The sequence below is a fragment of the Malaya genurostris genome, chromosome 2 (genome assembly GCF_030247185.1).
Source record: "Malaya genurostris strain Urasoe2022 chromosome 2, Malgen_1.1, whole genome shotgun sequence".
Taxonomy (NCBI): domain Eukaryota; kingdom Metazoa; phylum Arthropoda; class Insecta; order Diptera; family Culicidae; genus Malaya; species Malaya genurostris.
Window position 1 is genome coordinate 237074096 of NC_080571.1, and position 26541 is coordinate 237100636.

The 26541-nt window shown below is 37.4% G+C and overlaps 1 protein-coding gene across 3 annotated transcripts in view; it reads left to right on the top strand.

The window, feature by feature from the left end:
• LOC131428228 (trafficking kinesin-binding protein milt) overlaps positions 1 to 26541 on the top strand; it is a 305336-nt gene that overhangs the window by 126414 nt on the left and 152381 nt on the right. The window contains exon 1 of one of the 3 annotated variants that reach the window (XM_058591990.1): positions 13141 to 13465. The exons of the other annotated variants lie outside the window; for them this stretch is intronic. The gene's annotated coding sequence lies outside the window, so the exon portion shown is untranslated. Of the gene's footprint in view, positions 1 to 13140; positions 13466 to 26541 lie in introns of those variants that run through there. 3 annotated transcript variants of the gene reach the window in all.

A 26541-nucleotide genomic window follows, 5' to 3' on the forward strand; every position in this document is an offset into this window, starting at 1 on the left:
CACTTTTTCATTCTTTTCTATATCAACTTATCATCTGATCATTTTCGGGGTACTGATCGCCAGGGTTGCCACATATACAGATTATTCTGTATTTTACAGATTTTTCATTTAAATTCATGACCAAATTTTATATGTATAGATTACAGATTTCTGGCCATATATCTTTGATAGTGCGAAATTTAACTTGAATAATAATCGAGTTAAAATATATTAAATAATGATTGTTTTCTAAATCCATTTCCCAGATTTTGTGTTGATTTAAAAAAGCGGATAAAACTTCCAAAAAAGAGAATATCAAGGACGGTAAATACTACAGTTCCATCCAGTGCGGTAAAATTTCAGTTTCAATCGAATAATATCTGATGAAAATGAAAATTATGGTCACTGATCGTCAGTATATCGATACAAATTCATTTGACTTTTGCTGCCATTTTCAAGTGAAGCTCCCAGAATTCATCGTCAGTTGAATAATCGTACCTAGTCATTTGAAGTTTTGCTTGCTCAATTTCAAGTGCCAAGTAGTCTAGCTGCTTCATTGTCTTCGCTGTTGGTAGTGAGCAAGTTCGAATGAATAGAATTATAAATGGAGTAAAGTATTGAAAATGAAAACTGAAGGAGGAAACTATTAATTTATGTGTATTCTGTAATTGATATTTCAGCTACCTGGCTTGTCCTTCATCTATTATCTTGAACCAATTCGAATGTTTACAGAAACCTCATTTGAAGGCCGATCTCACACTATTGAAAGAGATATTTTGATACTTCAAGAGATCAACTGACGGTGGTTAAAATGAGCTTTAATTTGAAGAGAATCGATTGAAAAACTGAATGCTACCGATTCGGTACGTCAGCGAACGTTGTGTGTGTCAGAGTGTAAAGTTTACTGCAGCAGAGAGATCGTCAGCACACTCAAACGAAAAGTTAATGAGATCGTCAGTTTGTTTCACATTCGGTTTCAATTGAACTGAATGAATTTTTACTGCAGTGGTCCAATCTGCTAATGACGATTTTTCTATGTTCATTTTTTCTTGCAATTAGTATAGTGCAATTACTTATGCTTTCAAAAATTCCTTCTAATATGGAAAGATAATGGCCTCGGTCATAATGTCACTATTACTTTTTAACGAAGGTGAATATAAACTCAATAAGTAGTCTTTTTCCGATTGAGCTCACTCTTTTCTATATCAACTTATAATCTAACGTTTTCGGAGTACTGATCGCCAGGGTTGCCACATATACAGATTGATCTGTATTTTACGGATTTTTCAGTTATGTTCATGACCAAGGTTCTGCATGTACAGATTACAGAATTTGAAAAAAAAAAAAGAGAAAGTAAACAAAGAGAGTCTCTCATTACATTCATTACATTCGTCGTTCGACATTTTATACAGATTTCAAAACAACAAATCTTAACCTAGAAAGCAAATTGTTAAAAGCGTTCGTGCTTCCCCATTGTCTAGAAGTTTTCGTGCAAAACTCACATTTGAGTTGTTTCCCTTTGTTATTGACGTATGACAACAACACCTACTGCTCGAGCAACGATTTGGTGAACGTTTAGTATTTGTAAAAAAAAATCTATTCTCTACACGATGACATCAGATTGACTGACATCCTCCAAAGGTTATAAGCCATAAATAACGATGATGGGCTGATGTTTTGTGAAATTGACGTCGACCGACTTGTTTGCTGTATCTAAATTGTCACTTTTAGGAAAATTCCATAAGAAAAATGTGACAATCCATCCGATAATATTATTCTCAGTGTCAGTTATCGTAATGTATTGGTTTTACCGGTGAAATAAATTGGTGTTGGAACATAAAACTGCATAATCAGATTATTTCCATCAGCACTTCGCCGTAAAAACCGTGATAGCTTAAACACACGAACGATTAGACCAATCAACTCGATTGATAACGATAAACGCTGCTATCGGAATTTTCTTTCTTAGCTTGGCCGCATCGGATCATCGTAACCTAGTTGTTATGGCGGCATTCGCGATCCGCGATCTAGATCGCTTATTTGCAGACTTCCCCCAAACGAACAATAAAAAAACGAACAAAACGCTGCTAATCGATCTTGTATCACCGCACCTAGTTTCAGCATTACGCGATTCCACACCTCATCTCTTGGTTGGTTGGAGTCCGAATCAAGGAACTATTCGAGGAACCTTTTTTATTTCACGTGCCGGCAAGTTTTCTTCTGGAGGTTTAGCACACATCTGCCACGCGCAAAAATCACTAAATGACGTTTGTGAAAAGTGCCTAGTGAACATAAAATCGAACCTCCAATGCATGCACTCGACATAGCGAGCAGCACGTGCATGTAGCGATTGCAGGATGGCACCACCGTGGCAATTGTTTAATTTTCACCGGGCGGAGAGCAATCACAACGTGCAATCAAAGTCTGCCACATGCGAACATATTGTTGTGGAACATAGTGATTCCATAAATGAGTCTATTGGTGCGGGCTTACCTAGACCAATTATCGCCAGCTGGTTGGGCTGTAAGTAAATCGTCGAGAAATCGGTGCACTTAGGCAGAAAAAGATGTCGCTGTCGATCGTCAGCCGGATTCAGCGAAAGTCGGATGTGGTGACACGAATTTATTCACTCACTGCTCGAAGCGGCTGATTCCTCCTCAGGGCAGAAACTAATTGCTACGACTGTTCAAACAACTTGCCTTCATGCTGAGATGTTGTCCTTATGCCGTTTTATGTATCAAGATTGAAACTAGCAAAAACAAAATACTCCGCCCTACGCCCTGTTCTATTTTCAATTCTACACAACTGCTGATCGATTATAGTTAGCATGTAGTGGAGTGCTGCAATGTAATAATTCATCGCAGTGAACCCCAATGTTTGGTACCATTTCTCCGTACCTTATTCCGAGTATTATTGCGTTAAACAGCTCTGCAGCATCGCATGTAGCATGTGCAACCAACCACCAAAGCAATGGTCAGTCATGCAACCTCTCTCGCTCTCTCTCTCTCGTACCACCTGCGCGCTCTTCGTCCTTAAGCACTGCACCTGCATCTCGTCGTATGTAGCACGCCTAACGGACCTGACTTGCAGAGTGTATGGTATGTACACACACCGAACAGTTGTTACAATGTGGCGCTAGGAAAATCGATTAACTTCACTTCACTCTCTATCGGTTATGCAACAGAAACTAAAACATAAGTTCGGAACCAGAAATGAGCCATCTCCAATATCATTAACTCTGATCTACCTTACCGCACATGCACGCAGTCCGTGTGGGTGGTGTTGGATTTTTAATTTCAGCTGAAGTTCGTCCAATCCAATGCCAATCATCTGATTCGCGGTAACCTAATTGGTCACTGGAGATGATCACCGACACGTGCCCGACGCTCCGCACCTGCTTACGAGTGTAAATAACGCCCGGTAGTCACGATAGCTTGGTCGCCCCTAGACTAAATGGATCATTATAAGTTTATGGGCGGTTTGGATGAAGTAAAGATGCGTCAAACTATCTCTAACACGATAATGCAGAAAAAATATTCGTTCAATCTTAAATAACACTAGCTGCAGCAACTGCAATGTATCTGTTATCTCAGTTGATCGTTCAGTAAATATTTACGTATGTGATAAATTAACGAAAAAGATAGGTGGGTAATGTCAGAGACATAACTGGATGATGAGTTTCTTCAATGCCTTCAACATTCCATGAGAAATATACAAATATTATTTACTTATAACCAAGGATTTTTACACATAATTAAAACGAAATGAAACAAATCAATATTATACACAGTGCGTCCATTAAGTTTCAAGACATATATATATATCAGTAGATGACAGCACCATCTATGTGTTCGAACGCACATTTTAAAACTCGAGCCTTTTTGTATTTACGTGTCACATTTCACTACGTTTGATCGACAAATAACAAGGATGACAGTTCTATCTATCAGGAATCAGGAATCAGAACAAATTGGCTCGAATGGCACGTTCCCCTTGATATTTGGAGATTTGTGCCTTGCCATCCATATTATTTGTTTTCATCATTTTCTCGATGTGTTAGAGGGAGGGATCGAAGGGAAATGGTAAGGTTTGGACTAGGAGAATGGGGGAAATTGACGACACAAAAAACATAGAAAGCAGAAGTAAATTCTGCACCCCTGAGGGATGCTGAACAATCTGCTGGGGATCACATTTAGTGAAAGCAGAAGTAAATTCTGAACCTTTGCGAGGTCCCGAACAGTCTGCTCTTAAAGCCTATTCAGGTTTGTTACTATGTACGTTTTTCTGATGAACGATACGTACATAGATTTTCTGAAAACCATAGTTCAGACGGAATTTTGTTTTCTCTAGAAGGCTCATTGAGTCATCGTCGATACTGCAGAAAAACATGCGTTTTCCCACAGTAACCGGACCCGCCTTGAGTAACATCCACCGATTCAACAAAATCCCCGGATTTTGCAGATCTAATCTCATCAGAACATCGGATTCAGCCAACCCTTCCTCAGTATCCCAAGGAATAGGAAGGCAAACCCGATTTTGATGTAGACTGTAGGGTTCAATAATGAACTTACTATCGCCAGCCTGCTGGTTTATCAAACCAAGCTTCTGCTTGAGCCAGGCACTGCTCATCTCATTCTCCGGAGAGAACCAGACGATGCCGTACCTAAGTCCACAGCCTTTGAAGCTTGGTATAAACTCCGTAGACGGCGTTGTGAAGAGACATTTGTTCAAGTCTCTTAATAAATGGGCTTTCAGGTCCTCAGTGAACATACCGTTCAACATCCGGACCTGAAAGCGCTCAGTTTGTTCGGACAAGTGGCCTCTAGAAGCAGAAGCCGCCTTTCCGAGAGCTTGTCTTTTGCGAATCTTCTTTTTTAGATTTCGCTCAAAGTTTTTACCTTTGTCTTCGCCTTCTGTTTCAACGGTGGAAGGCGAAGGACCGGGTTGAACATCCATCGCAGTCTGACTACTCTCGAATCCATTCCCTCTGACTTCCATATTCTGGTCGTTCCGACACTTTGTGACGGAACTCCCAGGTTTCTGGCCATCAGACGGTTCGGAATGAGAGCAGTCAGATGATTGGATGTATTTTGTATCCATTTTCCGAAAAATAAAAGAGAAAAAAGCGATACGAATTTAAAGCGTGAAAGCGCGCGAGGAAATACTCAACCTTTCGCTAGTGCGATCCAAAGTAAAAGAAAGCCGAAAGTGCGTTCCAAAAGAACAGAGTTGGATACTCACTAATACTTTAATCCTAATTAGGTAATCCCAAATTCTATGGCAGAGAATTTGTACGCAATTATATTCACAAGTAAATATAAATGCTTCGTATGGACGAGTGTGACAAACTGTCCAAATCTACACACACCGACCGAAGATACACTTGAAGTGTTAAATCGGAGTAATAAATTGTACACACAGTGGTGCAAACGTTCGAGACATGCTCGGCAAACCCGCAGCCCAACTGAAAACCCCAGAGCAGCCCCCCCAAAAGCTGTTATAAACCAACAGAACAATAAATACCACAGAGGTCAAAGTGCAAAAATGACATCTGATTTGCATCCAGTGCACTGTCTCCACAGCCAAGGGAAAAAGGAAGCGACCAGGACATCAATTTGAGCAGCACTGTTCGCGAGCAGTTCCCAAACCGTCCACACCGCGGTGTACAATTTAACACTCCTGTATCTATATAGAACAGCTAGCGCTGGCTTACCGCGCAGATTCCCTGCATGGCGCCAAGTAGTAAAGGGATATAATTTAAATCCAACGATCACACAGCGACAGATCGTGTGGAGATGAGCCAGAATGCTATTTACACATATAGCGAGTGCCCAAACAAAAAAGTTTGAAACTTTACTATCTTACCGGTATTGACCAGTACAAATAGTTTTACACCACCAGTTGCGATTGAAAGGCAACCGATTGGTGTGTATTTTGCATCTGTCACATACCTGAGTGCCCAAAGGCACCGAATGTAATGTGAAGATAGAGTGCAAAAACATTTATTTTTCCTCAGTGACACACATAGGAAGAATAAACTTACCTGAATGGTATGAGTTCATATCAAACCTGTATACTAGCCAAAGGGCTAATGGAATCCTATATACCGATGTTTGACCGGCAATATAATAAAAACACAAACACTGGCTTGCGAAGACGCGATGATCGAAGCGAGCATGGCGAAAAAAAGATCAGCAGCCATCAATTTGGCTGATCGGCACTTTAAAATATGCTGTTTCCAGCCACTAAAATGCACTCATTGCATCATTATAGGGTGCGACAACCCTTTAAAAACACTGAAACCACTTCTATAGCTTCCACTCGCGCAGTTTTCACTGTTTAAACCGACTTTTATTTCGGAGGGTGTTTGTGGTGTCGATCTAAAGAGTTTCATCTGACGTTGAAATTCCAACATGGAACAAAAAACGTTCATTCAATTCAGCGCAAAACTTGGAAAAAGTGCATCAGAAACATGTACGGCGATCAGTGTCTGTCTCGAGCAAATGTTTTTTTTTTTGTGGTACAAACGATTCTTGGAGGGCCGAGTGCCGCTAGAGGATGACAAACGTGAAGGAAGATCAATTTCAGCTCGCAAATCCGAAATAATTGAAACAATTCATGAATTCGTGTTGCGAATGATCATAATGCTTCTCTAAAAAATATAGAAGAGGCTTTGAATATCGACAAAGAAACGATTCGTCTCATTCTTCACAAGAACTTGTGCAAAACAAAGATCCGTACAAAGTTTTTCCCACACACACTGAAGGAAGAGCAGAAATCACTTGGTGTCAATCATTCCAGAGAAGTCGTTACAGCCGCCAAAAATGATCCAAACTTCATGAAATCAATTCTTACTTGCTATGAAACGTGATGCTTTCAATACGATCTAGAAACTAAGCGCCGAAGTTCGGAATAGAAGTAAAAAAACTCTCCACAAATCAAAACAAAATCCCTTAAGAAAAAATAATCACTTTATTTTATTCAATCTGTTTTGCCTTTCTCATATAACCTGTGAAAACGTATATGTGTATGTAACGTTTTGTTGCACTAACTTTTCTCGGAGATGGCTGAACCGATTTTCACAAACTTAGATTTAAATTAAAGGTCTCGTGGTCCCATACAAAATTCCTGAATATTATTTGAATCCGACTTCCAGTTCCGGAATTATGGGGTAAAATGTGAAAATAAGTGCACTAACTTTTCTCAGAGATGGCTGAACCTATTTTCACAAACTTGGATTCACATGAAAGGTCTTGTAGTCCCATACAAAATTCCTGAATATTGTTTGGATCCGGCTTCCGGATCCGGAAATATAGGGTAAAGTGTGTTAAAAATTGTATACCATCACTTAAAATGGGGAAAAACCTTAAAAAAAATCTAAATCGACCTCAAATATTTTCCAATTGATAGTTTTTATCAGTTGACGGTCAAACAAACCGATGTCGGTTATTCTTTTAAGAATCGAAGAAAATTATTTTGAAGAATACCACATATATGATAGTATGATTGATATGAGAAAGGCATCATTACACCACTAGGTATATTAAAACAGGTTTTTCTTGACACAACCAATATTTGTCCTCAAACCCGTATCTAGGCTTTCATTTCGGGAGGGGCCAGTTGACTTCACCAGTTCCGAAAGCACAGGAAAAAGCGGTCAAAAACATTTAAATGAAACTCACATAGATTTCTCAGAGATTGCTTAGCCTTTTTCACGAACTTATTTTCAAATAAAAGGTGTTATTATTCCATAAAACATTTAATTTAATCGAGATCCAACTTCTAGGTTCGGAAATTCAGAGTGATGTGTGTTGAAAATTTCAAATCGTCACTAGAAGTAACGATGCAACAAAAATAGAAAAATCTTCTCTACTTAGTTCAAAACTGTTTCAAGGTTTTGTTAGCTGATTATTATACAAACTTGGCTTTATCGGTTTCCGGTTTTCGGTTCCGGAAGTAGCGGCCGAATATTCCAAAACAGCACGCACATACCTTATGATCAAAAAAGAACCGGAATTTTATTAAAAAACGCAAAATTTCAATTTTTAATAAATTTCTTTATTATCTCCTTCAAAGTACTCTCCTCCTGCGGCAATACATGCATGCCAACGCTTGATCCAATTTTCCATACAAGTTTATTAGGCCGCCGAAGGTATGGCCTTTAGTTCTCGCAGCGAATTCTCTTTTGTGGTCTTTATGGTCTCAAAACGCGTTCCTTGCAATGGCAATTTGAGTCTGGGGAAGAGGAAAAAGTCACACGGGGCCATATCTGGAGAGTACGGTGCTTGGTTGATGATATTGGTCACTATCTGCGTTGGAAATCATCGCTTCGGCCACATCAACACGACGCTGTTTTTGAACGAAATTCAGCTTTTTTGGCACCAGCCGAGAAGCGACGCGTTTCAAACCCAAAACATTAGTTAAAATGTGTTCGGCTGATCCATAAGAGATGCCCAACAACACAGCAATCTCTATAATCGGTACAGAACGATTTTGCAACACGATTTGCTTCGCCGATTGAATGATTTCTTCAGTAACAGCTGTTGTTGGGCGGCCAGGGATCTCATCATGAAGCGTTTATACCACTCGTATTCCTGTGTTTTTCCTAGACACGATTCACCAAAGGCCTTTTCTAACATTTTCAACGTTTCGGAACACTTAAATCCATTTGCAACACAAAATTTGATGCACGCACGTTGTTCTAAATTTTCATCCATTATAGAAATCGCCACACGAAAATTTTTCAACTTCTTTGTATACACGCTAAACAAAAACTAATCGCACGATACGCGTCAAAATTTGACAGAATGATTATAAAAGTGTTGCCAACGTTGAGAGAATAAAAGTTTACCGATTGGACAAGCGCGGGAATTTTAAAATGAAAATTCCGGTTCTTTTTTGAGTATAAGGTAGATTTCCCTGAGATGACTAGGCCGATTTTCATGACGATAGAATGGATTCAAATGGAAAGTTTCATCCAAATCCGGCTTCTGGTTCCAGAAATACAGAATTTTGAATGCTCAAAATCTCAAAATGTAATACACGTTTATGAGCTCGCGATCGAGAATGATACTCACGTTTTTCACAGACAGAACTTTTCGATTTGTAAGTGGCATTAATATAAAATTAGTGACTGTGCAATCTGATTGAACAATCCACTAGACTTTATGATGATGCGATAGATTTTGCAAGGTGATCCGAGATAGCTCCCTTACTCCGATTCATGGAGAACGGAAAATGTCTTCTAAATTTGTTTGTTCATATTAGTTGCTGACCATACAAACTTACTTTGGCTATACTGATTTGTTCACAGGTAATAGTTCGAGGAAGCCAAATCAGATGAACAAGGTGAACCTTTCCGACCCATTAAGCCTCCTTTAGGGCACTCGTGCCAACTTCAGTCCATTGTCGGCAATCATTCTTTTCTCTGGTGTATAACCATGGATCCAGCCAAACATGTATTCCAAGTGCGCTTGCGTTAATCCTTTTAGTTTTTGATAGGTTAGGGATCCAGCGGCAGGATATCTTTTTCATTTGCAGAATCTTTCCGACCATCCAATACAATTTTATGTATTATTACCATGATCGTGTTTTGACCCGATTTTAACCTCCTTTTTATGTAGCTTAGACACTGTCAGTGGTAGTGGAGTTTTGACTGAAACTGAAAATATTCCGTATATCTATGTTTCGGCTTTGTGCGATGATTCGTTTAATTCATGCGGTTAAAAATTTGCGCGCCTTACTTCAATTTTAAGTTATTTGTGGTTATCTAATACTACTGAAAATTTGATCATAAATTTTAACATATTTCCGATGGTATGGAGAAAACATTATGTTGCTACCTTAAATGTAACAAGAGATATTCATGGTTATGTTCTGCCCATTTTTGTACTGAGTAAATTTTGAAAAGGCGCCCCATAAAGAAATAAGACTTATTAGAGTCAAAAAAAGAATATGGTATATTGTCACAACAAATAATGTTTGTGCACAGAAACGCAAATGAACACTTGTTTCAACAGTTTTGATGTCGAGAAGTTGACAAACATTCAATGCCCGTGTTTGTCAATTAGTTTTTCTATACTTTGGAAACTGTTCTAATTCGTATTATTTGTACGGTATGAAGTGAGCATTTTTTGTTGAACTGAAACACTAATTTGGAATGAAAAAATGGACCAATGCTTTTTACACATCCTAACCACCTTTCTGGTAATTTTTAGATACCACGCCAATAGAAATGTTCGTCTTTTGAAGTAAGCCAATTTTCGGTTTCTTCGTAGGAATTGAAGTGCTGCTCAGACAATGCGTGGCCCAACGACGAAAACAAGTTGTAGTCGGAAGGGGCCAAGTCTGGTGAATGCGACGGAGAGGTAGCAGCTCCCAGACAAGTTCTTTGGTTGTATCCTGAACCTGTTTTGTTTTGTGTTAAGCTGTAATGTCGTGTAACAACAATACTTTTTCTTTTCTTCTGTTTCATACTGGTCTTTTTTCGAGATTCGAAATATAATGGGCTTTGTTCTTCCTGTCTAATTTTCTCGGAAATGGCTAACCCGATTTCAACAAGCTTTGGCTCGTTTGGAAATCATCTTGATTCATAGTATAAGTTTTAAGTTCGAATGGCTAAAACTTCCGGTGTCGATTTTAACAATCCAGATTTGTTTGGGAGCTAATATTGAGTTGTTAATCAAGCTCGATAATTAAAAAGCAGTCACTTTCGGTTCCGGAGACATATTTATATAGGGACATAACAGACAAAATGCCCATTTATTTTCTCGGAGACATCTAAACCGAATTCAACAATCATAGGTTCGTTTGAAAGTTGTGTTCGAGTTGTGAATCAAGTTTGATAGCTGTGAATGCGACTGTCACTTCCGGATCCGAATATATATATCGAAGAAAAGTTAGTGAGATCCTTTCTGCAGTTTTTGATCACTATTTCCAATACTTCCGAAACCAAATTCAGATGACCGAAATAACCGAAGTTTGTTCGTTTGTCTGATACTCTATGTCGATTAAACCAATTAAACGAAATCTCATAAGCGAACCTGCATTTCTGTTACTTTTGCACATGTGAGTCAATACATATGCATTTCATGCTGTTTAGCATGAACCGGCAGCATAAAACATGTAGCAGGATTATTATTATTATTATTATTATTATATACATCACTACACCACCGGTATGATATTACTGTACTAGCGGCTGAGAAAATTGCATTTACATCGCGGAGCTTGAAATTCCGATGTATGTTTATTTTTTCAAATAAATTTCAATTCATTGACACTCTTTCGGTCGCACTTACCATAGAATAGCTAAAATTTGTATCAACAACAGCACCGTCTTTTACCAATATCACACACCAGTAGCAGACATCCGTAACCTTTTCTTTTACTTTATAGCGCGTACGAAATAGAACAAAGCACACATCGTTCGTGTTGTGTTTTCCTCTTCCACGTTGCACGTACCGGTGCGTACTGGCGTTGTATTGTCATTCAAATCGTCATATGTTTGAAAGTTTTGACAGTCATCGCCCTGTAATCGCGGAACCGGAAGTCGGATCCGTAAGAAATTTCACAGTAGCTTTTGAGACAATGTGAACTTTAACTAAGATTTATGAAATCGGTTCCAGCATCGCTGAGTTATCGAAGCGGGTCCCCCTAAGACCGTGGACCCGGGATACTGGCCCCCACTGCCCCTATATAAAAGCGGCCCTGATATGCCTACAAAATAAGAAGTTCTGAAAAATTAGAAGAATTTATCAGGGAGTTTAATGGGGTTTGTATCGTTAGTGAAAAAATACTCATGAAAATGATAATTTTCCACTTATCTCGCTTTAGTTCCGGATCCGGAAGTCGTATCTGGATAAAATGTTCTCGAAATTTTTAGAGAACTATAAGACCTTTCATTTGAATCTTAGTTCGTGGAAATTAGTTGAACCGTTTCCGAGAAAATTCAGTGAACAGTTTTTTTTTCTAATTTCCCGTATTAATAGTTAGGTACTCCGAAATCGGAAGTCGCAATTCAATAGCAGGCTATGGGACCATAAGACCTTTTATTTAAATCTAAGTTTTCGAAAATCGGTTCAGCTACCTCTGAAACAAATGAGTACGTATTTTCTCCATTTTTTTTGTTCATATCACCCTCTATCTTCGAAACCGGAAGTCGGATCGGGGATTAAATTCAATAGCAGGCTATGTGACCATGAGACTTTTCATTTGAATTTAAGTTTGTAAAAGTGAGTACATACTTTTATTACATACATACACACGTACACACACAGACATTTGCTCAGTTCGTCGAGCTGAGTCGAATGGTATATGACATTCGGCTCTGCGAGCTTCGGTCTTCACAGTGATGACATAGCCTTTCTATATGAGAAAGGCAAAGAGACTCGATATATTCATGAAATTGAAAGCAAGGTAACACAATTTAAAAATCATTTCAAGATTGCAATCAGAAGCTTAAGGGCGTTTTCATTCAGTGTTCTTGGTGTACTTGTTTTATTTGAAAATACCTTCACCAACAGTTACTCGGCGGTGCTCGTACTGGTCGTAGTGTTATTTGTTGGCATTAAAAATATAACCACTCTCTGTTTACGTTAGCTCTGACGCGCCTGGTTCTCTTTTCCGAAAAAAATGGGCCATCTCTGAGAAGTATACAATTATTTCCAACTGATAGTGATGGTTAGGGTTGTTCAAAACTACGAACTTAACTATTTTCATGAATGTGCACAGAAGTTGAACTTTAATTACTTACCGAAATCTCGTAACAAGACTTAGATTAAAGTTTTGCTGAACATCTCTATAGTCTAACCATAATCAATGTCCAGTTCTTATCACTCGTCGTCGGTTAGCGACCGGCTACAGAGAGTACATTACTCTCGAACTCTCGCGTACCGTCGCGCTCACTTGCCAACGGTCGAAATCCCCGTGCGATAAACTCGTTTCAAGTGAATTCCGTCACATTTCTCCAAGTCCTACCGTTCCCTCCAATCAATCGTCTCACCAAGATTTGATCGTTTCGTTTCGTTTTCTCATCCATCGCTCGCTCTGTTTTTCCTCATACTCTCGCTATGCATGAGAGTGTGTAGCCAAAGACGGTGGGTTTTCTTCTCGGCGTTCTTGCTGGCCACGTCCCAACGCGGCCAGTGTTGGCCTAGCTGCCATTCCGTTCGGTTATGAAGTAGATTCAATCGCGTCTAAGAAAAATCCGGTTTTCGTACTCTTGATGATGCTTTGAAGCGACGCGTCAGTTCAGAACCCCTCGAGAAGTATTTCGACGAGTGACCCTTTACATCTGAAGTGCGAACTGTGACTAATATCGGGATTAACGGTATTATCTCGACACAGGATATACTACTACGACCGAGAATCAAGTCAAGTTTCGGTGTAATTATCCACTGTTCATTCAAGTGCCGTGCCGTCACCATCATGTGATGTATTTATAGATATTCTCGATTCTGTTGGTACGAGAACGTGTAGACGAGGGGTAAATCATTTCCTATTGCATGTGTCATACTGTGAAGAGAGAGTCTGTACGCAAAAGGCTGCTCAGGGTTGGAGCTGGGAATGATATTTCAATTGAAAACTTGTGTTTGAGTACTAGCTAGTCTGGAATGTGAAAAATACTCAATTTAATCGTACCGATTCAAATACTCAAATCAGTACAGTGTAACAGAATTTCAAGTGGAGTTAGCAGTTTGTGTGCAGTGACGAGAGTGAAAATTAATTTTAGATCATTGAATGTGAAGGAGTAAAAACAAAGGGAAAATACACTGGTATTCACTCGCAATTTTGGTGAAAAACTCGCAGCTATTCTTTGCACTGTTGTGTAACGCACGCTAAACAACGTCCAGTCGCTGATCCAAGTAAACCGATTGAATTCACTTCACTGTTGAATTGCTGCCGATTAGAAGCCGCTTATTTCAAGGACATTAGACGTCGTGAGTTAATGGTAAACGTGTGTTAGATTCATTAGTGCAAAGAAGAAGAAACAGCTGATATCAATCCAGAGTGCGAGAAATAAGTCGAACATATTGCTCTGTTTACACCGGCAGTAGAGCAAAAGTAATCGTTTGGGACTCAGAGCGGAGGTTATCGTTTACACGTCAACTAGTGAATAGCTCATACTCAGATCATAGCTTTAACTTAAATGTCAGATAACTTGGAGTTTATTGTTCTTGTGTTTTGATTTTTTTGTTTTTTGATAAGTTAAACTGAAAACACTGCTCAACCATATGTCAAACAAAATGATGCGGTTGAACAGCCGCAATTAATTTATTTCATCACGTGATTTTGTCTTTTGAACCATATCACGATAGTGAGTTTACCACCGGAATAAAAGAAACAAGCTCATTGAATTTCATAGTTTTTTTTATACGTTATGTTCGAGCGATATATCTCGTAGTATATTTTGGCTGCATCCATTGACAAAGCGTTCGATTGCGTCCTTGACTAAGGTTTGTTTCTGTCGGCGCCGATTTTCCTGTGTTACCGGCTATGTTCATTTCCGATATCTCTGACCATAATGTGCACAGAAGCGAAACTGAAGAAAATATTTTAAACTTCTCTCGAAATGGGACGTTTCGCTTTCAAATCCAATGGTTTATCTTGTTAAGGTGCAGACCAAATTCTTTGTGTGAAATTGTGATTGATACCGAAGAAAACTGATAAGATAATAGTCGGTTTTGCATTGTTGTTGTTGCGAATTTACACCAGATTGTAGTTGAAATCAAAGTGGGATTCGGTCGCAGGTCTAATCCGAACGGTAATAGTCTCGACAGAATATAAATGCTGAAAATCTCGGTAGTCGCAAATTTGACATGTTAATTTTTCCCGAATCGTCGTTTAATTTAACATTTCAATCCTGAATCTAAAAAGTATATCGACTATAAAAAGCAAGAAAAAGAACGCAAAGGTTGAAGAAATTATTACCTGTGTTGATCTACTTCTGTACTGGCAACCAGTAGGTTATAATAATTTTTGCTTACATTCAGTCTCCTATTTGACTGAGCTCATATTTCTAAAAGCTGAAAAGAGCCGATTTATCACATTCTATGTTCAATGGATCTCGTTGTGGCCTTTTACCTAGGACGAGAAACGTTCTCATCACTATCCTACGGGTATTGGGGGGTTATTACTTCACAAACCGCATCATAGTACATTTTTTCGTCGTCGTTATTGATGCTGCTATTGTGTCCTTGTCGGTTGAGTCGTTTGGCCGAGCTTTTTGTTTCTGTAGTGTATTAGCGGGCCGAGCTTTTTGTTTTTTTCTTGGGATATTGAAATCAGAACTGATTGTAGACTGGGTAGATGAAATACTGAAGCTCACTAGTTGCCGGAGTTGAACAGTTGTGCTTGTTTTTGATTTTTTGCAGTGTTCACCAGTCTTCAGGAAAACTTGCACCGCGTTGAACTTGTGTACAATTTTACGCGCGCAAGTTCATTTTAAATTTGTTCACGGGCTTGTACACAGGATTAGTATACAAGTGCTGGGGCTTAATCACAGAGAACTGACATCCAAGTAGAGGTGTCAATGTCTGTAAGAAATTCAACGATTGTTTTAAAAAAGCTATCACCAAGTAGCAATTCTCCTGTAGTGACGCTTCGTGCAGCCCAGTAATCCCTAATGAGCTTTTGCATTCGAGCTTTCATGCAATGGTAATTCATGCGTGCTCAACGGTGATTTTTAACAGATTTTTTACTTGTATGCTGTACACAGCTTTTTTTAAAAAGTTTGTACTAGCTTGGATGTCTGTTCTCTGTGGCTTAATTTTAACATATGTTTAAAGTTCGATTTTCGCATGAGGCACTACTCTAGAACGTTCAACGATTCGTATGAGAACTTGTTGGAAGTTTTAGATGTGTATTGTTTTTCACCTCTATGCTCATTATATCTCGCGTTGTTTGTGATAATGGCAAATAAGCTTCCCATCAACATTCACTTTGAAGAGGAATTCTGAAAGATTGAATACTCACTAAGAGTAAGTCATAATAGTAAAAGATAGAGAAAAATTTTCTCTTTCGTCTGGTGTTAAAATTAATATTCTTTTTCTCATAGCTCGCCAGTAATTTCTTCCAAAAGTAGATGTCGAAAAGTGGTCTACTGGCCGTTTTTTTTAACCACACGTGCTATCTTCAATTTAGTTTTCTGAAAATTGTATTGCAATACAATATGGTTGTTCTATTACATCCAAGCAACGGTTTCGAATTAGCACGGGAAGCCTTTGTTAGAACTTTGACAGGTTCTCGTATAATGAATCACATATAATGAATCACCCGCGTATAAAATTGGAGTTACGAGTTTTGAAATAAATACAATAACGTATTTTCTGACCATGATCAATTTCCATGGAAGAAAATTTTTTGCTCATGATTTGAATTTCAATCATTTTGATATAAGAATCCCGGTTTACGCCTTAAGCAATCAGAAGAAGTCTCTCCTTTTTGATCCTGTTCAATGTTACGAGAGGCAACGGTGACACAAAACTGTGATTTCGTTTTCCTTCGAGCAAAACAATTCTTCACAGGTTGCTATTATTTCGATTATCTTAATGACAGTGCGAAATTTTGAAATCACATTCCCGTGTTTTGCATCCACGTTTTTGCACCGTCGCTCTAAATGACGTTTTGAATTTATTTTGATCACCATGATGGCCGATTCCCGCACGCTTAAATTTAAATGAATGGTCTTCTGGTCGCATACAAAAATGCTTAACTTTATCCGGATCCGACTTTCGGTTCTGGAATTACTATGTGATGAGTCTTCCAAATTTCATACTGTCTTTAAGAGCGACGGTGGAGTACCTTAAGAAATTGGGCTCAAAATTATTCTAATTTGTAGGCCATGTTAGTAGCTGGCCATAACTACCAACTTCGATTATATCCGTAACTGGATTCCGGTTTCGAAAGTACCAGTATTAGAGGTGAAAATTAATTTCAAACCGGAATTTCAGAATTAACGATGTGATGTATGAAAATTTTGAACAGTTATGTCATTCAAGTCTAAAATCCTAATCTAAGAACTCTGTTTCTATACCATTATTTTAACTTTAAGGTCTCTCTGTTGCCCGGAAATTGTTTTTCCTGAAGAATTAAGGATAGGTATTTTGAAGAATCCCATAGTAATATGAGTAATATGAGAAATACATCATTACACTGCTATCTGAATTGAAACAGGATTTATTTTAAAAACTTACGCTACTTTTTTATGTTTCTAATTTCACTCGAATAATATAGTCTGAGATAAAATAGTTTTGCAAAGAGCGACTACTCAACTTTTCGCATCATAGGGCACCCTGTGGTACAAACGTGATCTTTGTACTCAGTTTAAAACATGATGTTTAAACTTGTACACTGCGCTTGTGCACGAACTTGAGTACGATTCAGCGTGTACAAGCTTCATCATGGGAGACAGTGTTAAAGTAAGTGCAAAAACTTCCGTGTGCATCGTACACATGGTGCACTTTGAAGACTGTAGTCAGCACATAATTGCTATGTGATCAAATGATTTTGGTAAGTTACCAGCGATTCACAAAGACACATCGTTCCATGACCAAAAGTCACATAGGAAAGAATTACCTTATGCAAACGAGCGATCAGAGAAGTGATTTCGCCGCACTTCCTATTCAACGGAAAGAATCTGTCTTCTGCGTACACTGATATATTGCATTCAACGTTATCATATTCGTTCCTGTGCACCTCGTTGTTAAGCGAATCGAGCTTTATTGCATCACGTTCACGTATAAACTGGACAACCACCGAGTTACGAGTTTTGTCAAATTGTAGCTCTAATACAATCTTCGCGTTGAGGCAATAAAGTGTCCTATTGTTTACTACACTTTATTGTCATAGTTTTTGTCGTCTCAACCGTAAGCGAGTTTCGGATACTGTAAATTGAATACTAACTCGAATTGATAATAGGGATTGTGTCTCGTAATGAAAATTTCATGTTCTCACGCTGCGATTTAGTATAACCGAAGTTTTTGAATAAATGTGATTTCAATGATTTATTTGAGCGTTGTTCGACTTTTACTATACTTGTCATATAAAATCAACAGAAAAGGAATTTTCTACGATCAAAGTGATATTTCACATAATAATTATGTGCGGATACGAAAAACTACTTTGCATAATTTGTTTTTTTTTTACAAAATCTATCTTTAATGTCTTTTAAAAAGGGTCAATTTTTTCACCGTTTTTTTTTCAAATGGTTGCAGTCGAAAAATGACAAATCTTAGTACTAGTGTTTTTTTTCAATATCATTCAAAATTTAAAAACAAAACGCCGGAAAAAATCCAAATTGTTACACTGAAAAATATCGATTTTATAAATTTATTGTGGATTTACAAAACACACCAAACACCGAAAGGTTTTTTTTTCATAAAAGATATTTTTATTCAGGCCTATTTGCGTACAAGCTTTACGTGGCTGATTGAGCTGTGTTTTTAGCTAAAAAATTTTTTGTATTGGATCTCTTTTCCTAGGGGGAGACTGTAGTTTTTGTGTGTCTCATTTCTCGAAAGGACAACGTATGGAACATTTGTATAACTAATTTGATACTATTATTTTGCTGAAGAATGTATGTTGATATGTTAAGGCGTTTAAGAGTTATGCAATGTTTTTGAGTTTTTTTGAAGGCATTTTTAAAACTAAGTTCAAAAAAATAACACCCTTCAATTTTCTTTTAAATTCTTACTTATATTATGACCTTTTTAGGAACCGCATTTTTATTGATCTGGTATCTAATGAATATTGGTATTTGAAGCATGACTAGTTTTTGATAAAAAAACAATCATAACTTTTTACTGGTAGCTCATATGAAAAAGTTTGGTTGAGCAAAATTGTGCGCAATGATTAGTTCAACAACTCTTTTTATGACAACTTTTCGGTAGAACGTTTCACAAAAAAGTTAGAACAAAAAAAGTGATATTTCAGGAGCCACCCCACTTTTACTCGGGAAAATTGATGTAACTCGATCAAATAAAGAGCTAGAGAGGTTGCTCGCAATAAAATTTCCTACATCTTTATTATACAACAAAATCATTTTTGAGTTCAATTAAGAAAGTTAGATTTTAGATTTCAATCTAAATAAGGACCACCCTAGTAACTTTTTTCATCAAAAGGAGCGCCATTTGATTACAAACAACTTTTGTGAAGACACCAACTACAAAAAACTAATATTTAATAGTGAAAATATTTTTGTCACCACTGTGCATTGCAAGATGGGCATTCTTAAAGAAAAAAAAATTATTTACATATATTTTTTCTTGCCCAAACTGATATTTTCCAATGTCTTTCTATCGAAAACTAAACTAAACTGAAGGTCTTAATCATCCAAGAATCAAATGAAACTGAATATGTGAGAAGATTCCATAAAATACTCTTTAGCTAGTTGCGCAATATTTGCAAAGATGTATCAGTACTGGACAAGAAAATGTTTAGTTAAAAAAGCTTTTTTTCCCTGAAAGTTTCCATCTTTATGTATTGACGTTTGATAGGGAACAAAATCTTCTATCCTGAGACAAAATGCCATCAAATTAAAAATGGTGTTTTTTTTTGCAACTGTGCAAAATTTTCTTCAGTTTAGGATTTTTTCAGTGTAGGACTCGTTTAGGAGTTTTCTTTTTTATGAAAACTGTACAAAGGTAGATCATATTAAGGATAACTGATGAACTGAGTAAAATAACATTTGACCAAAAACCCATCTTTCAATAAATTACAACTTAAGTGGTCGAACCGGTTTTTTTTTTTTCATAGAAAAATTCGTTCAAATTGTTTTTATCTTTTAGACTTAGATGCGGAGTTTGACCTTCCGTTTCAACAAACTGTCTGTCGAACATTGGTGTCCTATTAAAATTGAGTGTTTGAATAGTACTCGTTTCTATTCACTTTAAAATTCACCTAAAATGACTATTTTATTTTCTGAGTGAATTTTTCCAATATGCATTCATTAAAGATTCCTGCCCAATTTTTAATGTCGTCCGGATTTTAGGGATCTACTTTGAATTTGATCAAATCTTAATCCGGATTCAAACTTGAATTTACATCATCAGTTTTTTTTTCAAATTTTAAGCATTCGAGCTTAATTAGGCAGATCTTATAAATTATATTACAGAAATTTTTGCATCCTGCCAGTCATCGTCGAATATTTTTCAACGTTTTCATCTTCATTAGAATATAACAAACTTACAATTCGTTCGATAGCATTCTTAGATATCTGGAGCAAAAGCTAGTATTGTAAATATGGAACAACAGTCAATTCATAAATCACGATTAGTCTGAATAGAAATGTGAAAACATATGTCTGCGATCAGCTGTTAATTTTATGCGCGCCCATTTTGAGTAATGCAACCGATTCCAATGTCTAGCAAGCGTTGGAACATTTTTCTCTCATTGCTACGTTAGTTGGTTAGTTAGTTAGCTAGCTAGCTAGTACGCGCGATGTATAGAGTTTCGTTTGCCCCGATGAAACGCACCCCGCAGCACATTTTTCGCATTAAAAAGCGTAACATTCAATTGAGCATGTGGGCCACTCCTGACGACTGTTCAAATATTTTTCGATCAATATTTTGTTCGGTATATCAGCGGATTTCGTTACCGTTCAGCACGAATGTAGTTTTTCCTAATAACTAATTACATGTTCATTTATATCCTAATTAATCAAAACGTTGTTTTTTTTAACGAAGAACAGTTCTGCTTTTATCTTTCATTGGACATTTTCTAGTATAGACTTAATTTGAACACACAAATCAACTCAAAATGGAATATATTTGTTATTGAATTTCGCTTAATACATGGAAAAACAAAAATCATTTTCTTCGTTTAGTCGAAAGACCTTGAAACTTTGCATTATAGCGTCACCTGAATTGGCGTGGAGAAGTTCATATAGATAAGGCACAAGGAAAATGGCAATTGCACGATTCCATTGATCGCAAAATCGTCACAATTGCCAAAATCAACGATTGCATGTGTTATTCAACATTATAAAGATGGTCTTACCGGTGACAGTAAGACGAGAAGTTGTGGAACGAAGTTACCTAAAGACTTCGAAACGGTTCTCTCGCGTGTTTCAAACGAATCCAAAGAGCTGTCCCTAGAATGAGCATATGCCAATGGGAAATGGACAATAAGTTAAACCTAAACTGTATTTAGATTCCAAAAAACTTCAATTCTAGTCGGGTCGTAATTTAAAACAGCAAAAGCAGTTATTCAGTGGTTCTGGTACAGTATAGGTACCAATTTGTACTAAGTGCGCTTTACTATTTTCCAATTTTTATAATTCGTCTTCGAGTCATCAGTGCACTAGCAGTTTATGCTGAACTGCTAACGCCTCTTAACACTGCTTTTTGCACCGAAGTTCCATGTCTTTACTGAAGTGTCGAAAGAACGAATCTTTATGACTGCTTTCTGGCCGTCAACAGATACTAGTTCAATGATTTGTTTTATTCTTGTTAAAATGTTGAGCCCCCTTGAGCTAGTTTCTAAATTTGATCCGTATATAACGGAAAAAAATGTAATAAAACCGCAGCGCCGGGACTCGAATTCATAACTAGCTTCTATCCGGGGAAATCGTTTTGCCAATTAAACTATCCTGCATGTGAAACAGCCTAATTGAACAGAAGAACTAAGCATGCTTCACTGTTCCGGTAGCTTTTTCGCGATTTTCATCGCTTTTTTTAATCTAATATCCTTGTTAAATAATGATAAAAATTAAAAGATAGTAGTTATTTAGGGGTATTTGCATCACATAGGTAGAATAAAAAGAGAAGGACTTTTTTGGGGAATCATTTTGGGATCCAAAAAATGGAGTAATCCGAATTTTGTATAAAGCACTTTTTAATATGTATATTTAAGTACAAAAAAAGATCAGTTTTAAAAATTGAAAAACAAAATGGCGGCTTGGTGGCATTTCCACGAAAGTGCTGCATTTTTGACGGCCGGAAACATAAGTCAAGTAAATCTTGACCGAAAGATTCAAAAATTTTCCAGAATATTCTCGATAGTTATCTCCACAGAGGTACGTAGGGTTTTTTTCAATTAATTGATTTTCTGTAAAGGGCTGCCATCCCTTTGAAAATAAAACCGCATGTTTTCATCACAAAATTGTTCATGAAAAAATAATATTCGCAATATTCTGGAAAATTTTTGAATCGATTGGTCAAGATTTACTTGACTTATGTTTCCGGCCGTCAAAAATGCAGCACTTTCGCGGAAATGCCGCCAAGCCGCCATTTTGTTTTTCAATTTTTAAAACTGATCATTTTTTTGTACTTAAATATACATATTAAAAGTGCTTTATACAAAATTCGGATTACTCCATTTTTTGGATCCCAAAATAATTCCCCAAAAAAGTCCTTCTCTTTTTTTTTCTACAGTGGTGTAACCCCTTAACCATTATATTATTTTTACTATTCGTATTCGACTCACTTCAGTAAAGACATGGCCACTTCGGTGCAAAAAAAAAGATTTTCAAATAACATCATCCTTACGTCAGCTTTAGCGATTTATGCTGAACCGTTAGGTGTCGTTCGAAGTTCAACATGAACAGCTAATCCACCGATGAGTCGAAGACGAATCGCAGGGATCTTTTGAAGAACTTGGCCAAGAAGTGTCAACATGGCTAGTAGCTGGATTTGACGAGAAGTCGGTACAAAGACTAATGAAAATATTGAAGTGAAATGTGCACCAAAAACAGTGGGTGCGTAATGTCACAGACATAACTCAAGGGCGTGAATACGAATAAAACTGACGAGCTTCTTTCACTCTTCCGAATATAGGTAATCGTTCATATCAATTGTGTGCTTCGTTTCCACAATTGTTACGGTATCTATACTAAATCTATACGACTTAATGACGACAAACATATTCTACCATACGAATTTATACGGAACAAATGAGAGTAGAAAATTACAACGAACTATGTAATAGCAATTTTTTTTCGTAAACTTTCTTACTCAGTAGAGCCTAACTTCGCATAATCCTTTGGGAATATTTTATAGCTTCCAAGAAGAAACGATTTGCGGAATTTATCTATGTTTACAACTGTTGAATACTTTTTTAAATCATTCATTTATCTATACCAGAACCAAAATTCTGGCCCAAGACTGAACTCTAGAATTGGATTTAGGAACAAGAAGAAAGACTCAGAATTCAGTTGCAAAATTCTGGTTCGGAAATCCGGATCAAGAATGCAGTGTTGGTGATTGCCGATAATTTGGCAGAGAGCGATTCGATATTTCTCTACATTGTATACAATATCATCAATACAAGAACTCGCTGCCTCTCAATGCATGAACCGTGAGAAAATTGTTCTACATTTCTTCGCTCCACCTCATACTCTGAGTATTTCGCAGCCCTAACCAAAATAGATACAGTTTTACAATGATCGGCGCTGTGTGGAATTAACCAAGAGAGAATCGCAAGTTGACACTCATCGCAGAAAATCGAATCGACTATTCGACTTGATGATTCTCATACTAGGTTACAATATTTCAAAACCCTTGTGTGGAGCATTCACATACATTTTCATAGACACAACTTATACAAAAGTTATATGCACATAGTTAGAATAAGCGGCAATAGTAAAATGATTCTAACGCAATTATTTACTGCCCGTATAGAACAAAGCGAGAATGAGGGACCGTTTGTTACTTAAAAAAAAATCATACAGCCTTACGTCTGCAATCTGAATCTCGACCTGAATCATCTATGACGAACAGAAGATTGTGCTAGCACTAAGTGAGTTGCTTATATAAAATGACAGTCTGCTATTTACTCCAGAATTTTAAAAATAAAAAATAATAATGCTATTTCACGTAATATTATCGAAATATTCGGACCGAATATAAAATTCACACATTTCGTTCCAGTTTTCCTTGCAAAACATCACTCGATCGAAAAATAAACGAAAATTTACATTAGATTAAAATATTACGAATCCAATTATTATGATGACAAATGTCATTATTCCAAATGACCATTATGCCAAATAACCATTATGCCAAACGGCGTTATGCCAAACGGTATTATGCCAAATGACCTTATGCCGCCCCCGTTCTGATCTAACTGCTAGTTTCTGATTCCAGATCTATAATTCATATAATTCATATACTGATAATATTAGACTACAACAACAGAATATTATTCTCAACATTTGCTACTTAGCCATTGTAGACTAGCTGGCGCACCTTCTTGCGAACGTTCCTCATGAAATTCCGTACAGACTTCTTGGCGACAAGTTTTGACACTTTTTCCAATCTTTTTCGAACTGTTGAATGGTTTCGGCTGCCGAGACATGTTTCCTAAGATGTGCCTTCCTTAATGTCCAAAATTCCTCAATTGGTCGAAGTTGTGGGCAATTTGGTGGATTCATGTCTTTTGGGACGAAAGTGACATTTTTAGTAGTATACCATTCTACCGTTGATTTCGAGTAGTGGCAGAAAGCAAGATCTGGCCAGCAGACAACAGGATCCTTGTGGCTTCGAATCATGGGTAGAAGTCGTTTTTGTAAACATTCCTTGATGTATATTTCGCTGTTCATTGAAGCAGTGGTGATGAAGGGTTTCGAAATCTTACCACAGCTACAAATTGCTTGCCAGACCATAGCTTTCTTACGAAATTTTTCGACTCCAATCGATGTCTCGGACTGGTTTGACACTTGCCCATCTCGCACCGTATAATATTGTGATCCCGGCAAGGATTTGTAATCGAGTTTCACGTAGGTTTCGTCTTACGTGATTCTGCTGTTCAAATTTCCAGCAAGAATCGTATTGTACAGCTTTCGAACCCTCGGCCTGATCGATGCTTCTTCTTTCGGACTTTTGGTTGTTTTTGCGTTTTATAGGTTCGAAGATTCAAACGTTCTTTAGCACGAAGAATATTTGACTTCGAAGTGCCCACTTTTTTGGCCACATCCCGAACTGAAACCTCCTTCTTTTGCTCGAACGCCTTCAGTATACGTTTATCCAACTGAGGGTTAGCAGGACCTTTTTTTCGACCCGTTTTCGGTTTATCCTCAAAGGTGTTATCCTCACCGAACTTCCTGCTTGCATTTTGCACGATTTTTTCACTTACTCATCCCATTTTTGCTATTTTTCTCAGTGACAGTCCGCGTTCTGTGCACACAATTTTTCAACGTTGTTCTGCTGAAAGTCCACGCATTTCGAAACAAACTAATGAAAACGAATAAATAACTGCACAAGTGGTTAGAGAAGAGTGTAAACAACAGGACGCAGCCATAAAAATTGACAGATTCTGAACCATTGCGAAATGGCAGCGGTTTTTGGTTGCGTCCATACTTTCTGGGACAGTCTTTAATCTATTATCTGGGTTATTAATCGAATACTCGATTATTCATTCGATTATTATTATGGGATTTTTCGAATTATTCGATTAGCTCAATAATCGAAAATTAGTTTTAAACTATTCGATTAAATATTACTCGATTATCTGGGTTACTAATCGATCGATATTACGACGTCTGGGTGAGAAAAAGGCAATTAATCGTGATGAGTTGCTCTCATTGTTCCCAAAAGTTTGAGAAAACACAAAATTTTATTATAATTTCCTATTTTTGATAGATAGTATGGAGAAAGAATTATGCTGTTTTGTTTGGAACAACTCGAGATATTCACGATTAAGTTCTACCCGTTCTTCCACAGGGCGCATTTTGAAAAGGCGCTCCATAGTAAAGGAGAATGTAATAACGTCAAAAAATTAGTATATTTTACAGATAATTTTATGAATACTCGGATTTTGGTATAATCTGCAGAAATCAACGAGCATTAGGGGTTCTGACTCAACATTACGTTGCGGAAATGAACACGTTCGCTGTTTCAACATACTTCATAGACGATTCATAGTGTACAAAACAATTGTTATAGTAAGGATCCTTGTGAATCGTGGCTCGAACATATTACAACTGGTTTTAAGATCAGCACCTAATGCTTTAAATCACCTAACCTGACTATTATTGCAAGTATCGTTTGCTGGAACTCGTAGGGTTTTCAATGAAAACATTCCTTCTAACATCTCGGGAAAGTAAATGTTTACGAATGGAGAATGTAAGAAGACGCACGTGGTTCGGTCTTCCTTTCTTAGCCATTCGCAACCACAAGTTCGTTGCAACTAGTTCATTAAAGTGAAGCTGATGCGAATTTGATTCAGTTTATTTTTCCACCTCGGTAGCGGCACTAATGCTGTCTTTGTCGCAATTTGTGCAAGTGCTAAGAGGTGCGAATTCGATAGCCTTAAACAACGACAGGAAAAGAAAAATAAATTTCTCTTTCATTTTCTGATACTAAAATGTTATGCCCAATTGTGAACGTAAACGTTTGGGAGTAACACCGAATCACTAAAAGCTCCACACGTAGTTTGCGTCAGTCTGCGAAATTTGATAAGGAAATGGAAATCCAATGCTAGTGAACTTTTTCTAATCGTCCGAACGATAGTGAAGGTGATTTGTGCAGCAGAACGAGAAGCGGGAAAGTTAATCAATGACGCTGCAATGAGCGATTAGTTGGGAAGGTTTGCGATTAACAAACAGAGACACACCATAATCGGGCA